General features: G+C 49.8%; 2 long non-coding RNA genes across 2 annotated transcripts; both read right to left on the bottom strand.

The window, feature by feature from the left end:
- Positions 1-5,312: 5,312 nt before the first annotated feature.
- On the bottom strand, positions 5,313-7,632 carry LOC124655349. Its single transcript, XR_006988648.1, has 4 exons — positions 7,557-7,632; positions 6,672-6,807; positions 6,249-6,372; positions 5,313-5,545 (listed from the first exon to the last, which is right to left on the bottom strand). It is a non-coding gene; the product is annotated as an uncharacterized LOC124655349 (long non-coding RNA).
- A 6,530-nt stretch (positions 7,633-14,162) lies between these two features.
- LOC124651707 lies at positions 14,163-14,540 on the bottom strand. Its single transcript, XR_006987482.1, has 3 exons — positions 14,490-14,540; positions 14,268-14,396; positions 14,163-14,191 (listed from the first exon to the last, which is right to left on the bottom strand). It is a non-coding gene; the product is annotated as an uncharacterized LOC124651707 (long non-coding RNA).
- Positions 14,541-16,616: the final 2,076 nt, after the last annotated feature.

Raw genomic sequence — 16,616 nt, 5'->3', positions numbered from 1 at the left:
TTCAGTAATGCTATTATGGGCCATTACATTACCAACATGAGTGGGCATTTCATCAGCTACACAGCAGGCAAAAACACAATCAAACACGCCCCATGTAGCAGTCTTAAGCTATATGGAATGGAGTCAATCAACCCTTAATTAGACACAAATAGCACAAGCATTGATCCCCTTCCCCAGGTTTCATCCCCATTGGTAACAAAGCGAGCATCCAGCAACATCCAGTTGAGCTATTACGGACCATTATATCCCCAATACAAGGGATTAAAACCATTCAGAAATTTCAGATCAATATATCTACCAGAGTAGGGGCAATATATCAGCACTACATCGGAAAAAAAAACACAGGCCCTTGAACCAGTCAATCTACATCCAATGGACAATGGTGCAGAAACTAATACCAGTAATTCTAGCAGAGTTGGGGTGATATCAGCTCTATAAAAGAGCTGCCAATATTCATGGAATGGTCTATAATTTTCCAGGACAATTCTGCATCTACACGATATGTCATTGCGACAGAATAAAATCAAACAGAGTGCAGGGAAGGGTTCGAAAAACCAATTTCAGCGCCGAGCCTAGATGAAAGGGGCTCCGAATTTATTTCTGATCTCATCCCTAATGTTGCAATTTCTCGGTGGTAGCTCATACATTCTCCCGATTTCCTCCTGAGCTCATCCATTCGCAACTCGATCTATTTATCGATTAATATTGAGAAAGAGAGAAAAATACTGAGAAAGATATGGGGCATCACATAAGTTGCTGGAAGGAAGCGGTGAGAGAGGAGCGGCCCTGCCGTGACCAGCTCGACAAGATTAATGTCATGCTCCACTTCTGTCCCACCACTGTAGTAACCAAGTGTCTTCGACACAAAGAATCCAATAAGTGACCCTGTGTATAAAATATAAAGGTTAAACAGAATAACTACAACATAACATAAGTTGGGGGAATAGGTATTGCAAGTGTTAAGTTCGGTATTGTTTCATAAATAGTGAATGAACCCAACTTTCTAAACAGGAAAATATTAAATCAAAATCCATAAATGCACTAAACTATATGGAATGATTTTCTTGCATATTTTCCATTTGTACGATGTAAGAAAAGGATGCATGGCTTGGTCCATGGATTACTTGTGTAGTTCTGTAACTTCAGACAAAAGTTATTCAGAGCATCTAGTTATATATCCTTGTACAAGTTGCACCATGTTCAAAGCTTCACACAACTGTGTACCTTCAATGATGGTTACATGCACCAACTTTCAGGTACAATACATGTATTGTCAGATCCACAAGCACCATAGTCATGCGAGTAATGCAATTGTGTATAATCATTGCAACTGTATAGAGAACACATAACTACTCTGAACCCAAAAACTTCATACTGAACGTTCGCACTGCTGTACACATTTTTTGAGATGCTAAAAACACAATAGACATGAAATATTTATGTTCTCTAATACAGAATAAAGTGCAAACAAATAGAGAAGGGGAGAGTGGATTGAATGCCACACTTAATCTGCCGCTTCAATGTCTTCTTAGGGAGTGTTAGATCAACGGTAATGCAAAAGTTAATTAGTAGTTAGTACTGACTGCATAAATTGTGTTTGAATCTATACGGGCTGAGGAAATATTGTCTCTGAACCAACATCGTTAAGGAACAGCCGAACAGGTCGCTCATACGTGGGGAAGGGGATCAGAACAACTCGAATTGGCCATCAAAAAATATAAATACCTAATTTGGCGCAGGTGACGCGGCATCGTCGGTCGGTGGAGGATGGGGTGGCGTTGAGCTGCTGCACCAGCGGCAGCGTTCAGGACGTGATGTCCGCCAGATTGGGTAATTCATGGAGCCCAAGGCGAAAGGGCGGCGTCGAGCTGCTGCACCAGCGGCGCCGAGCCGTGACGCGTGAAGCTGTTGCCCTGCCGGTGGGCGATGTCAAGACCTAGCGGAAGGAGCGGCGCAGGGCACACCTGGTGACGACGGGGACCAATCTTGACACGTGAGTGGACTTGGGAGATGGCTCCCAAAGATGGGGAACAGCAGACGGCGTAGGAGGCGAGTTCAGCATGGTGTGAACTCGAGCACGGGCGTCTTCTGACTCTTCTCCTATACAGGTCTCACCATTTGAGTTGAAGATGTCGGTGATGACATCTGGAGCTACACAGGCGAGACATAAAAACAGCCCCATTTCTTCTCTAATGACTTCTGATTTCTTTCCTATAAAACAACCCCTGATTAGTGTGAGGGAGTTGAACGATTATTTGTCTAGCTTGTTAGATCGGGAAAGCTAAAAAATAAATCGCTAACTTTGATAACAAGGAAGGAAAAAAATCTGATTTTATAGCTTTACAAAACAAGTCAACCAGATTTGATTTGATCTGATTGGGCCAAACGGTGGGACGGCGGGATATGATCAGCACCAATCTGAGAGATTTCCATTTTCATGGTAAGGAGAAGTTTCTTTCCTAATTATTTTCTGCAGTGATTGATTCATAACCACAATTGAGATTGTTTCCTAATTAATTGTAGCGCTGATGAAGGAAGGAGGGGCAAACTAAACCGGAGCAAATAGAGACCGTAAGATTAGATTAGACGGTCAGGATGCTCCGAATCTCCTTCACCAAACGCGTTGTACGACCTACGACCAACTCCAATATAATAGTAAAGATTAATCAATCTTAACGTTGACATGGGCAGTCGGCATTGGCAACGTGCAATACTATAAGTTAGGCATGTATACCTAGATCATCAATTTGATCAACATAATATGAACTTTACAAAAAAAATAGCATTAGAAAGTAGTACGTGATATATATATTGTAAAGCGCGCTTCGCCGCGCCGCCTGCTTAACGTTTGCACAGCGCAGCCGTAGTAACCCATCCGTTGGCAGTTTAATCGGGTTTTGACACGGTTGTACCAGTTGTTTGGTGTGAGAGCATGTAATTGCAAATTTTTTGGCACAATGATTTGTGCCCAGTCATATGTAAACCAATGAGATTGTTATTGACAGAATTGTGTTAAAATAAGCTAGATAAACATACCAAAATATTCATAGCAGATTATCAATAATTACAACAGAACCACGACCACAATAAACTGGTTTGGTTCCTGAGGATGACTCCGCCGATGCCACTTATAGAGGTCTATCATATACATGTAGAAGAGCCGGATCCCTACCAAAGACCAGTATTATCAGCTGTAGGAGGCAAACAGGGTGATACCTCCAGACCATACTGCGTCTGGACACAATAGACTTGCACTACTTTCACCATCTGGTTGGCTTCCGTATGTTCCCGTCAGACTTATAATAGGCATTGCAACTGTGAAATCTGATATATAGTCCAACCGAGTAGAGACAGGATCTGGGCGAATAGCGCCCGGGCTGGTTTGCTCCCGGTGAATGAGTGGCTGTGGTTGATTCAAGTGTAATAAATGCTGATTTTCAGCTGCGTTACAGAAATTCGGCAATGGATTCAAATACAGTATAAACGGTGCGTATGCTATTGAATGCAAATTGTTAGCAGATGTATCACATTAAAATTTAGAGAGTTGTTGGCATAACCTGACATGTACCATTTCAGGATGCCACAGTGCAAACCTGTACCAGATGTTCTCTCGTGCAATTAAACTGACTTTGGCTCATGATGGACTAGAAAAGATGGTCGGTAATGCTTGACAGACTAAAATAGAAAGCTCGCTTAATTTTAATGGCACAAAATTTTGACCACTGAAAAAAGAGAAGTAAGTCTCTCAGATCCAAATTACGTGTCACATATTTAATAAACCTAAGCCAATTTTAGGTAATATTTGTCTAAATCCACGACAGATAATTTGAATTGGGAAAGAGTAGTTTAATTCTGCATATACATGCAACCAGTGGACTCTTATAAAATTAGAATGAACTATAGAAAAATAGAAATGTTATACTCGCTCCGATTAGATGTCGGACGTCTAGTTCAAAGTGTTTTTTTTTTTCATTTTCCCCTTTGTATTTTGAAAAAAACCATCACATCATCCCCGACCGATCGAATCCTCCTCCCGATGGACACCTACGCTCGGTTGCACCTTCCCGCCAGTGGAGCTCCTACGCCTCGCATCGGTGGAGCTCTTGCGCCTCGCGCTGGCGGGCAGCCTGCCTCCCTTGGCGCCGGTGATCTCCCTCGCCTCGCGCCGGTGGAGCTCCTGCGCCTCGCGCCGGCGGACGGCCTGCCTCCCTTGGCGCCGGTGATCTCCCTCGCCTCGCGCCGACGGACTCCTGCGCAAGGTCGCACGTTCCCGCCGGCGGACTTCCGCGCTCCTCGCGCCGATGGAGCTCCTGTGCCTCACGCCGATGGGCGGCCTTCCGCCCTTGCGCCGTCGACCTCCCTCGCCTCCCTCCACCGCGTCCTCTCGCGCTCCGCCGCCGCTGCTAGAGCTCACCTGGCGCCGGCGGGCTTCCCGGTGGAGCTCACAGCCTCGCGCCGGCGGGCGGCCTCCCGCCCTTCACGGTGACCGACCTCTCGTGCCTCGCGCCGAAGGGCCAGCGGCCTCTCGCGCTCTGTCGCCACTGTTGGAGCAGCCTCTCACCGCGACGTGGATCAGGGTCAACCACACCTTCTTGTGCAGGTACCCATTCTGGCACATGTCTTCCAAGGAGAGCCACCTGGAGATGAATGTGCGGTTTCTTCAGTTTCATTGAAAGTTCATAACCTGCAGTTGAATGTACAGGAATGTAAATTTACAGGAATATTGTTGAATACTCGAGATGTTCCATTTGAATGCACATGAATGTTATTTTTCAGAGTTAGTGTTTGCAGAGATAGCTAGCTCTTGTGTCTGTGTGTGTGCATGAGTATCAGACCACATCTCAAAATCTGTCAGATTTTGTCATCCAATTTTTCAAATTTTACAAAAAAAGGAGTTACATGTAAGCTCGGGCTAGAAAAATTCACTCTTATCTTTTGGGGCAACTTAAATTCATATAGGAAGGAGTCTGCAACTTGTTGGTATTTGGCAGCCATGTTGGTAGTAATAAAAGAGATGGTTGGGTTTCAAAATTCGAAACACTAGTCCAGGATCGAAGCCTTCATCTCCGAACCACTTTCGCTCGCATGTGTGGGCAGTGGGCGTGTGGCCTACTGAGTGCTTTTCAGTTTGCATTGGCAACAAGCATACGAGTGAGGTGGTTGGGGTGCCCGCTCTGTATATTGAAAACAGATTCCACGCGTTTATACAAAACGAGCTATGACGTCAGTTAGCAAAACGGATGGCTTGATTTGAAGTGGATAAAAGGAGCACCCTAGCTCGCGCTCACTTCAGAGTTTTCGCAGGATCTGGGCCATACTCAACATGGACAGCATATATAGCATTCTTTTTGGCATTCACAAGCAAAATAAGGCTAGCTTGCGGCAACACTGCTACTTGCTTGGAAAATGCTTCCTCGTGCTTATGTTCCAGAGAACTCACAAGTACCAGAGCTTGAGTGCATCTCCAGGTCTCAGAGTCAGTTGGCAACAACAAACCTTCCTTATCAGAGGAAGCCCAGAATTTTACTTCTCGGTTGAGACGGCCCTGCAATATTAACAAAGTTTAGTATGTTCTACTCACATTGAAGATGTATGCTAAATAAAGAGGCATATGCAAGGTTACTTTCCAAGTTCGCAATCATAGAAATTACACACATGTTTATCATAAAAATATATTGAAAAAAGAGCCAATGCACGCATATTGACAGAAAGGGTGGGAGTCCGTGAGTTTGGCTAGACTCTAGAGACCTTCTTTGAGTGACCAATGAGACTGAGAGTGCACAAGACTTGACCAGAAGTACTATCGAAAAGACCAGTAACAATTATATATCATGGTGATGAAGTTCCTTGAAGAACAAATACCTTAAGGAAAAATCCCAACGCCGGACCAAATCAGTAAATTGATTACTCGTAAGACCCTTCTAAGACATAACATATTCTGCCAAAGCTTATAAAGTAGACAATACAGGTTCTGGAACAATGTCTGTAATCTTACTTTTAGAAAAGTAAATAACGCTAATAACTTACAGAAATTGTAATAATGAAGCTTTTCCCATTTTGGTGTGAAACATATATTGATTAATTTTTCAACTTCCTACTACTTCTGAGATGGGGCTAAGAAAGGATTCTTCGGTGAAAGGCAATGCTCAACCAGACTCATGATCAGTTCTATATATAGCTTAAGCTAACTGGGACACTTAGTAACTGTCATACTTTAAAGGTCGCTTCTGAAATGAAATAGTGCTTACCACCATACTTTTTCCAGAAGACCTTTTTTGTTCATAGGATAATATTGACTACACAAGACCAGAGCCATGGCTGACATCAACTGCATCAAAGCTGGCAGCACCATTTTTGGCATTAAACTTCATCCTGATTTAGAAAAATAAAGAGAAGATTTCAAGCCTCATTGCTTCCTAAGCATCACCTCAGGAAAAAATAGAGAAAAAATCTACGTAGAAGAAATAAGAATGCAGCCACGACTGTTCTCTCGCAGGGACTTGAAATACCACTGCGCTAGATCTCCGTGGTGCTCAATAGAGATATATATTGGTTCAACACGTTAATGTTTATTCTCATGGAAAGATAAGCAGAATATTGAATTCATAGTTAATATGTACCTAGCTTTGTGTAACAACGATAAAAATATTGAATTCATAGTTAATATGTACCTTCGCAGGGGCTGTTCTCCGGGCAGTGACGTGTCTTATTGAGGATGTCAGCCGGGAGCGTGGCAGGGGTTGCTCTCCGGGCAGTGGCGGAGCCAGGAATTGAGATGAGCAGGGGCGAACATATAAGGTCTAATTTCTTCGAGACACCAAAGCAAGGATTGTTAACAAAATATATGATCAAAAAGGTTTCAATATTTATAATTCATGAAGCACAACATGAAAACCCATATAAATGACAAAAAAAACTACTAACACTGACTCCTGGCACTTGGGTTGCTCAACCAGGTGCAACCATACGATCTCATATTGCGAGAGATACTACAACATGTGATAAATTTATGAGACCAAATCTTAGCACATGTATAATAACAGTTTTAATTTTTTGACAAAATATATTAAGTTGTATTTTGTGGTAGCAAGACAAAACTGTCGAGGTAGATGACCTCGATGGTCCTTGTAGGAATGAAAAAGTAGCATAATTTGCTAGTTATTAATATTTGCAGATCTTTTGTCCTTAATACAGAAAATCATCAAATCATTCAACCAATCATCACCTATCTAAACTCTCTCAAATCAGGTTGCTGCCAACTCTGTTAAATAGTGAGCTGACATATTACAGGCCCAAGGGTAATCTACGACTTCACATATGTACTCCATTCTTTTTCTGAAAACTCAGATACCTACTTCATTCTCAATTTCTCATAGGTAGGCAATTATTTGGTAACCGCCAAGTGGAGAGGTGGATACTGTGAGGGGCCGAATGACCAGAGCATGCGAATCAAACAACAGAAGGTCTGGGCGCCGTCCATGCGTGCATGTTCAGATGTGTTCGTCCCAAAAAAATCGGGCCAAGTACGGCCCATCCATCTCAGGTCAGAGCAATACCTGTTCGATCGAGTGATGGAGAGATTCTGCGGTCGGTAATGGAGCGTCGCCGCCGGAATTCTAATTACACAAGGGAGCCGGGGCGACCGCCCATCCCCGCCACTATCTCCGGGTCAGGGGCAGCCTTGAACTTGAGGGTGCGGAGGAAGGTCTCGTCCTCCTCCTCATCACTCGCCTCGCGGATCGCCCGGCAGCGACGGTCGCCGCTCGAGTATGACCTCGAAACCTGTGTCCTCTGCCCAGCAGGAGGGGCGGATTTCGTCGGAAATCTAGTGGGAAGTCGACCCAATCGGTCAAACCCCAGAGAAAGCACTTACGCGCCGACCATGAGGCCAGGGGCCCAACTCTGGCCCACACACGCCGACCATCATAAACCGGCCAAGTCTGCCAAGGCCGCCACCTACACCTACGCTGGCCCACCGCGCATGCAGCACCGTCAAAACGCTGGGAAGGCAGCGATTGTAGAGCATGCGCTGTAAAATCTCGCGCGCTATACCGGCGATTGGACGCGCTGTATACCGCTCGCGCGCGGCATACCGAATTTGCCCCCGGCGGAGGCTGTATTTTGCAGCGCGTTGGTGTGCGAAAAACGCACCTCCGCCAGAGGCGCTATTTTGCAGCGCGCGCGCGCCACAAACTGCTAAATCCGACCGTTTTTTTTTTAAATTCATCAAACAAACTATGAAATTTGATCGAAAATACGAATATATTTAAAGTGCGACGATATAATGCGACATTTAAACGAAAATACTAAATAAAACTACTGGTCGTCGGACTTGTCGTCGGACTCCCAGTCGAAGTCGGAGCTGCTCAGTGTCGTGTCCGACACCGACGTCGACGTCGTCGTGTACTGGAAGTCGGAGGAGGACGAGAGGACGACGGTCGATGGCCCTGCGGCGTTCTTCCTTTCCTCCTTCCTCCTCGCCGCCGCGTCGGTCCTCGCCTTCTTCCTCGCCGCGGACTCGGCGCGGCGCTTCTCGCGGCTCGCCTTCTTCTTCGCCTTCATCGCCGCCTTCTCCTCCTCCTTCTGCGCGTGGATGCCGTAGAAGGCCTCCGTGGCAGCGACGTCCTCGGGGAAGCGGCGCGCCCATTCGAGGCGTAGCGCCTCGTTGCGCTCGGCGATGATGAGGCGCTGCTCGAGCTCCCGGCTGCGGCGGCTAGCGTTCGCGCGTGATCATCGGCGGCGGCGGCGCCGGCATCTCCGCTTGCTCCCGCGTGTAGACGTCGTGGAAGTTCATCGACCGACGCGAGCGGCCGGAGCCGCCACGCGACGGCGTCGTACGCCCGCGCCGCCTCGTGCGCGGTGTCGAAGGTGCCGGGCGGATCCGGCTCCTCGCCGGAGCGGATTTCCGCGTCGAGCCGGCCGCTCGGCCGCGCCGGACGCCGTGGTAGCCGGAGGAGGGGCGGCGGCACGGAGGCATCTCGCGGACGGAGGTGGAGCGCCGCGGGAGGAGGCGGAGCGGCCGGAGGTGGAGCGGCGCGGGAGGGAGAGAGACGAGGAGGGAGAGGGACGCGTGGAGGAAGTGACAGTTGCCCGCGCTCGCGCGTGGCGTGTTTATACCGCGCGCGCCATCGCACGCGGCAAGTTTCCCGCGCGGGATAGCGCGAAAGCGCGCGGGCGGCAAATTTTTTAGCGCGCGCGCCTTTTTCCCGCCTCTGCTGGAGCAGTGCGGCAGCGCAACCGGCGGTTTTTTTACCGCGCGGGCCTTTTAGCGCGTCTGTCGGAGATGCTCTTAAGTTGTTGAGATAATTGGTTAAGTTTGCGACCTAGAGACAATCGTGCTGCCCTTATAATCCCAAACGGAGTAATCCAGTCAATCCAGGGCTGTCGTTGCAGAAATTTAGGATTCATTTTCTGCCATAGAAATCTGGGAATTTTTTCAAGTCTGTAATCGCATATTAAATTATATTCGTAGATATCCAACTGCAGGGCTCGGATCTTACAATATCAACAATAGGTTGGAAATTTCATATCAGGTGACATGGGCTCAACCTGCAAAAGGCTTAATCACAACGTATCATATAAATAGATAGAGGTAAATACTTTGCTTCCTAAATTGTTTGGCCGAAGGATTACTGGTTTATACCCACCTGTACTTTCTATTGTTGATATCAAATCTGGGGGCTGGTATTGATGCGCTAATACTTTCATAGACCTGCATAACAAATAATGATAGAAAAGGAAATATTACTTCTTCTGTAATCGTCGGGGTTCTGCAAGTTCAAATTATTTTTGTGTGAAGAACAACAACAAAATTATGGAAAAGTCTATAATCTATGTGGTTGCTAAAGAAAGTGCATCACTGATTTATCCTGTAAATACCAACCAGATCCTTTCTCAAATACTTGCCACTGTCCTTCAGCAATGATGCCTTTCCGGCGTACGCAGGCCGACAGGAGCAAGCTGGACATGTATCCTGCCTCCGGAAGTAGTTCTGCAGGCCTCTACATAGTAAGCACATGTACAATATTACGAAATTCACCCTCTGTCACCATTATGGATAGAGCCAAGCGTGACCTGCAGGTGAGTGGTGGTGTGCATTTTTTCTTTTTTTTTGAACAGGGGTAGGGTCAGAAGACCCTAGGAGCTGCTAGCATAAAACAGGCGGTGGGTACAAATTGCAGAAAAACCCCTACAGTTCAGGGGATTTCTGGAGAAGGACTGAAAAATTACAGAGACGACCTCAGAAGAAGATTGGGAAAAGCGATCAGGTCCTGGACGCTCTGCACCGCAGAAGGAAAACGCCGTCGAGTTGCTCCGCCGGATGAACACCGGCGTCGGGGACGAACTAGTCGGCCCTGCGCCGTGGCGGAAGCGGTGGTTCTTCCCCTTGGACAGCTTGGTCCTTGGGAAGTCAGTTCTCCAGGCGGAGGGCCGCCAATCGGCCAGAAGAAGCAGGGGCGGGGCGGTGACGCCGGCACAAGTCCCCCGCTGGTGAGCTCCCCTAGAAGAAAACCGCCTCAGCAACAGCGACGAAGAAGAGGACGCAGCTCCATAGCACCACTTGGGCACACACTTGCAGCGCCGCTTCGAGCACAGGAGAGCAGCTGCATCCATGCCGTCCTCGCCCTTGCCTCCATGGCCGGCCGAGAGGAACGACGCTGATGCGCTACCTCCATAGAAGAAGCAACAGAGATACACCCTCCAAGATGCAACGAGGTTGGCGACGACGTGGTTGTGCTCCTCCTCGCCTCCACGGCCGGCCAGGAGCTCGCTGTCGTCGATGTTCCCCGGCAGGCGCATCCTTTCCCCCTCGCCTCCAAGGCCGGCCAGGAGAAGATGGCGCCCGCCGCTTCCGTGCTGCAGCATGAAGAAGACCGCCGATGGTTTATTGAAGGAAGCGTCGGTCGCCTGCTCCCCTCTCTCCTCCGACCGTCGGAGAAGAAGCAGAAAGCAGATCAACCCTAGAGCAGGTGAGATCCAGGCGGCGAGATCTCGCCCGTCGCTTCCACTACCGGGCAACCAGCCCACTACCGGCAGGCTGCCGCTAAAACTATCTACCCTATCTACTCCGGCGCCATCTCCCCTCCAACTCCGACCGGCTACTCCGGCGGAGAGGAGGAGGGAGAGGCCCGGCGAGAGAGAAAAGGGGCTCAGGTACTGTAGCGCGAGGAGAGCGAGATGGGGGGGGGGGGGGGGAATTGCCGTGAGTGGTGGTGTGCATAGGGTCATACAAATGGTTTGAACTTTTTTTTGCGGGTATACAAATGGATTGAACTTGATCGTGCGAGGTTATACCATGCATGAACGTAGAACGTGCCTGAGAAACTGAAACTGCTCTAGCAGTTCACCGATCTGATTAACTGTAAATAGAAAATCATATTACGTACTACTCAACACTTGTGAGATCAGATGAGAGTACTGGCCGCCGTCCAACGTTTCAGCTGAAGTCGGAGATTCCGGAAACTTTGGCCGCGGGAACATACGACCTGCATGATAGGGAGGAGACTACGGGAAAAGGGGAACTTTCGTCTCAACCATAGCGATCTCAGCCTGGTAAGATCCAATCGGAGAGACGATTTCATGTTTTTTTTTTACTTTTTACGGGAGGGGATTGGAAGGAGAGAAGTCCCGTGGGTAGGCGAGGAGAGACGCGGGATCCAACAATTCAAGATAAATTAACAGTCAATCTGATGGATAAAATTTTACAGTCTTCAGGATAAATGTGGTGGTTTGATGGGAGTTTCCAATTAATATAAAATAACTATGCTTATCTGGGGAGTAGTGAAAGGCAGTAGCAGCCCCCGGCAAGCCCGCGGGATACGCGTCGGCAAGATCGACCAGTAGGCTCCCACGGTGGGGAATCTGGGGAGTCGGAACTGTGCAGAGCTAGCAAATCAGGGCGGAAGCGCAGCAGAAGACAGCATGGTGGCGCAGCAGAAGAGGAGAGGGAATTGTAATGGCAGCGAAGAGGAGGGCGTGGCGCGGCGGCGTCGCAGCATCCGGGCAGTCGTGGTGGATCCCGGCCGCGGGAGCGGTAGCGTGCCGGCAGCGGTCTTGTGGGGCGCCGCAGCTTGCCCCATCTGACTAAACCCGACACCATCGAACAGTTCGACCCGCATGATGGCGGTACCGTTTTCCTCTGTGTTACTCCGGCTGCTCTAGTCTAGCGTCGCGAGGTCCGTCCCCTTCCATCTCCCCGTGGGAGGATAAAGCAGAGGAAGGAAGGGGACTAAATTGAAGAAGTGTTGCTTTGTTACACTGCGGGTTGATCTCCGGATTCATTAGGGGGTTTCCTGTGACAAATGACGCGATGTACCAAGGTCGTTTTTCAATTTAATAGTAATATTTTCTTGTACGGAGTATATAGTTGCTTAAACTTTTAAAAGTTTGATTTTAACTAAAAATTATAGGCATGCTAATTTGGAAAGGAGTGAGTACTAACTCACTTGTCGAAATGGCTAGCTCTCCGTCACCCTTGCTGACCTTTTTAAGAGCGTAGACGTGGCATTCTTGAAAACAGCCACGTGCATTCTTGTGCGAGAGGCACTAATTAAGTTAAGCCACTAACGAGAACACCCCAGGTTTGATATATGTGTGTCTCATAAAGGTGGAATATTCATTCAGTGGGAGGCGACGTTCCCGTCGACAGCGAGGCGCCTGTGGTGACTTCGTCAATTTCAAGATCCAATCTGCCGGCTCAGTCTTCCGGAGGTGCTCATAGGGGTAGGGTGTGCGTGTGTGCGTTCATAGGGGTGAGTGTATGCGCGTGTATGTGAGCGTCTGCGTTTGTACTGTGTTTCTCAAAAAAAATTAAGCCACTAACCAACCGCGCATATATATACGCCTTGCATGATCACTCTACATGCTAACACGCATGGCCGTTCGATTCCCATATGGCCCTCCGAATCGATGGAACAGCTAGCCAGTCCCACATGCATGGCCCTCCGCTTAAAAAGGAAGTTGATAGCTGATAGGTACAGCTGCCAAACATGGTATCCAGATGCCGCCTAATTGAAGGAAGAGCGTTCGATGCCCGTGAGCGAGTGACCATCCTTTCCGAATCGCCCGAGCGACGACAGCTTGCAAACGAATTTGATGCGTGAACCCTCATCTCTTCGTCACAATCTCTGTCACTATATCATGATCTCGTAGGCCACTACGGGAACCAGCGGAGGGGCCGACGGCCGGCGGCCGTCGGCACAGCATCAACTGCCGTCGGCCCACGTCTGTGCCGACGGCCGCCGTCGGCACACCGCCGTCGGCACGAGATCGCCTCGGCACGGACTCGGCTCGCCGTCGGCCCAGCCTTTGCCGTCGGCACGGACTCCAGCCCGACGGTCAAACGACGCCGTCGGCACGGTGGCCGTCGGCACGATCAACGTGGGGCCCGCGGAGCGCCTAACGGCCGTTAGGTCAAGGGAGGTGCTGTGCCGACGGCCAAGCCGTCGGCCTAGACACCGCCATCGGAGGACCGGAGGCTGCCACGCGTCCACGACCACGATCCCGTGCGCGACGGCCAAGCCGTCGGCCCGGATGCTCGCCATCGGAGGACCGAGAGGCTGCCACGCGTCCACGCCACGATCTGTGGCCGACGGCCAAGCCGTCGGCCCGGGTCCTTCGGCCCGAGACGCGCTGCCGCCCGCTCGCGCGCCGCGCCGGGCGCACCCTTCTGTGCCGGACGGCATAGCCGTCGGCGACGCCTCGCCATTTGGCACGTCCGGGGGCTGTGCCGACGGCTATGCCGCTCGGCACTGGACTCATACCATTTGGTTTCCCGCTGCATTTCCTGGCCCAGACACAGCACGCACAGCATATATAGCAGTAATATACATTCAAATGCATCACAAATGTTGCACAGCCACATAATCATCATCAAATGTAGCAACAACATCATCGTGATACAAATATGTGTCATGTAGCACACACAATCATCATACATCGTCGACACATGGCACACACGATCGACGCACACCCGCTAGACACCTAGCTAAGGGAAACTAAGATCGTGGGGTCCGACCTCGTAAATTCGGGCGTCCGGCCTTTGTCGAGGTAGACCGAAGTAGAACCATGGCCTCGAACCATCGCCAGCAGGTGAAAACCCCGAAGCACCGGGAGAATGGCGGTCGGGGTGCATCGGTGTGCCCTCGCGCGACGAACCGGGAGAGGGTCGGTTCCGCGAACTTCCCGTGCCCTACATGTTTGACAAGAGTTAGCATCTTACACATGGGAAAGGAAAGCGGTGAGAACCGGTTAGGCACGGGACTTACCGGAGTCCGTGCGTAGTATGTGGCCGCGAAAGCTTCCCTCGATGGGCACACTGGAGTCGGCCCCGGCCTAGGTGGCTCCTCTTCCGGAAGTGCGATCCTCTCTCCAGTCTGGAAGAACGTCCTGACCGCCTGCAAGATAGTTTAGATGTCAAGCGCCGCAGATATAAAAAAAGGGGAGGTGGGACTTGTCATGTCTTCGAACCATAAAAGATTGGAACTTACACGACTCGTCGCCTCCTGGTACTCTTCCCAAGCCGCTCTCTTGAGGTCCCACTCTGCTACAACTGTCAAATAGTTCTCATAAGCGGCCGCGTAGGCGGCCTCAAAGTGAGCCTACAATTTCCAAGAAAATGAGTCATGTCACTTTAGCCATTCAGGGATGAATGTTGGAAAGAAGATGGAAATGAGAAAACTTACATCCGTACGACGGTGTCGAGGAGGCGCGACCGGTGGGTCGCCGGCGGTGAGGGTAGACCTGATCCGCGTGAGGGTCCTCTCGCGGCTTGATCACCCCACTAAGAAGCTTCGTGCGGCCATGCTCCGAGCCGCTCCCCGCCACCATAATCGCCGTCAAGTCGGTCTCCTCGCTCAATAGGATCATCCACCTCCGGATGAAGACCCTTGAACACCGAGCAGTACTTGTCCAACTCCTCTTCGGCAAAGCCGTAGTACTCGGGCAGCGAGGGCCGAGGCTGGCTCGGATCGGGCTGCTTCGGCTTCATCTTCCGCCACCCTCCCACCTCGGTGAGAGGCTCCCCGAGTTCCGCCTCCCGCACAGACAAGATAAATGTTATGTGTATCAAGTAGTAGTATGAGGGGAAATAAATGCAAGTTGTTCCATGTATATATGTACCTTGTGCTTCCTGTAGCGCTCGCGTCTGCGGCTTCCCGCACTTGTGTGTTCCTCCAGGTGCCCGGTTTGCCTTGTTGCGCGCGCTCTTGGCGTTGAAGTCGGCGTCTTCGCCAACCCACCTCGCTACCAAGGCCTCAAATGTGTCTTCCTTATTCTCGCACCATAGGGGCATAACCTGAAAAACCAAAACTCATTTGAAGAACACATAATGCAATCCCAACTATGCAGCAACATAGAGTCTCATTGAATATTTACTTACCTTGAAGTAATCTTCCTTTGTCATCTGAGGATCGTCCACGATATTGTCGGCTTTCTTGACCCTCGTGCCCTGCTCAGCCTTGAAGTGCCCGATGCGGGTATGCTTCCGATTGTACCACCGTTGCCTTGTCAACCTCCGACAAGCCCTAGTCGGTACCGCCTTCCCTAGCTCAACCATATCATCAGGCACCTTATAATGGGTCCGCAATCATGCATAAGAATAATTGTGAGAGAGACATGAGTTAGCATAGTGTGGTCATCAACTATGAAGTAAACTCGAGAAGCATGCTTTACCCAAAACTTGGTGTACACGGCGTCAGAAGCTGTCCCAAAGCCCGGGCAAGGAGCTGCCTCATAGTCCGCCCAAGTCTCGGCTAGCTTCTTCTCGCCGCCGGGGACCGGAGTGTAAAAGCCCGGCCGATACTGCCTAATAAGAGCTCCAATCATGCTCGACGGCCGGCGAACCCCCTTGTCATATGTCCAATTGCTGCACAATAATCAAAACATTAGTATGCCAATCAGTTATGCACAATAATGAAAACATTAGTACATAGCAAAATGAATCTAAATGTTCAAAATTAAACTTACTCTTTTCGTTCGGGATGATGAGGGCTTTCGCATCCTGGCTAGTAGGCTCCCTCCTCTCATCAGGGACTTGCGCTTCACCACGAATGCGCAACTTCTTCGGCGCCATCTCCCTCTCCGCCTCCTCGTCCCGCCCCTCCACCTCCATCTCCACCTCCATCTCCACCTCCATCTCCCCCTCGGTGGACCGTGTGTGAGCGGACCGGGAAGCCACGTCGCCGAAGCGAGAGGGTATGTCACCAAGGAAAGGTCCACCTCCACCTCGTCCTCGTCCTCCACCTCCACCTCGTCCTCGTCCTCCACCTCCGCCTCCGCCTCGTCCTCCGGCCCTCGTCCTCCACCTCCACCTCGTCCTCCACCTCCACCACGTCCTCCACCTCCACCTACACCTCCACCTCCAACTCCACCCGTGTCATCGTCCGCGTAACGCGAGCCGGCACGCGTTGGTCTTCCGCTTCTAGTGGTCCCGGTGAACTTCGTTGGCTCATACTCTTCAAAATGGAGTTCATGGATTGCTTGCTTCCGCTCATATTGATCAATCACCCGCATTGACAAAGAGTAAACAAGTAAGCATTCATGCCTTAATAAAATGTAGACACTAAGCAAAAAATAGATACTAAGCATAAGAAGCATATTGAAAAATAGATACTAAG

Source organism: Lolium rigidum, chromosome 5, assembly GCF_022539505.1.
Source record: "Lolium rigidum isolate FL_2022 chromosome 5, APGP_CSIRO_Lrig_0.1, whole genome shotgun sequence".
NCBI lineage: Eukaryota > Viridiplantae > Streptophyta > Magnoliopsida > Poales > Poaceae > Lolium > Lolium rigidum.
Note: the sequence above shows the minus strand (reverse complement) of the source record. Positions and strands in the feature narration are given on the sequence as shown.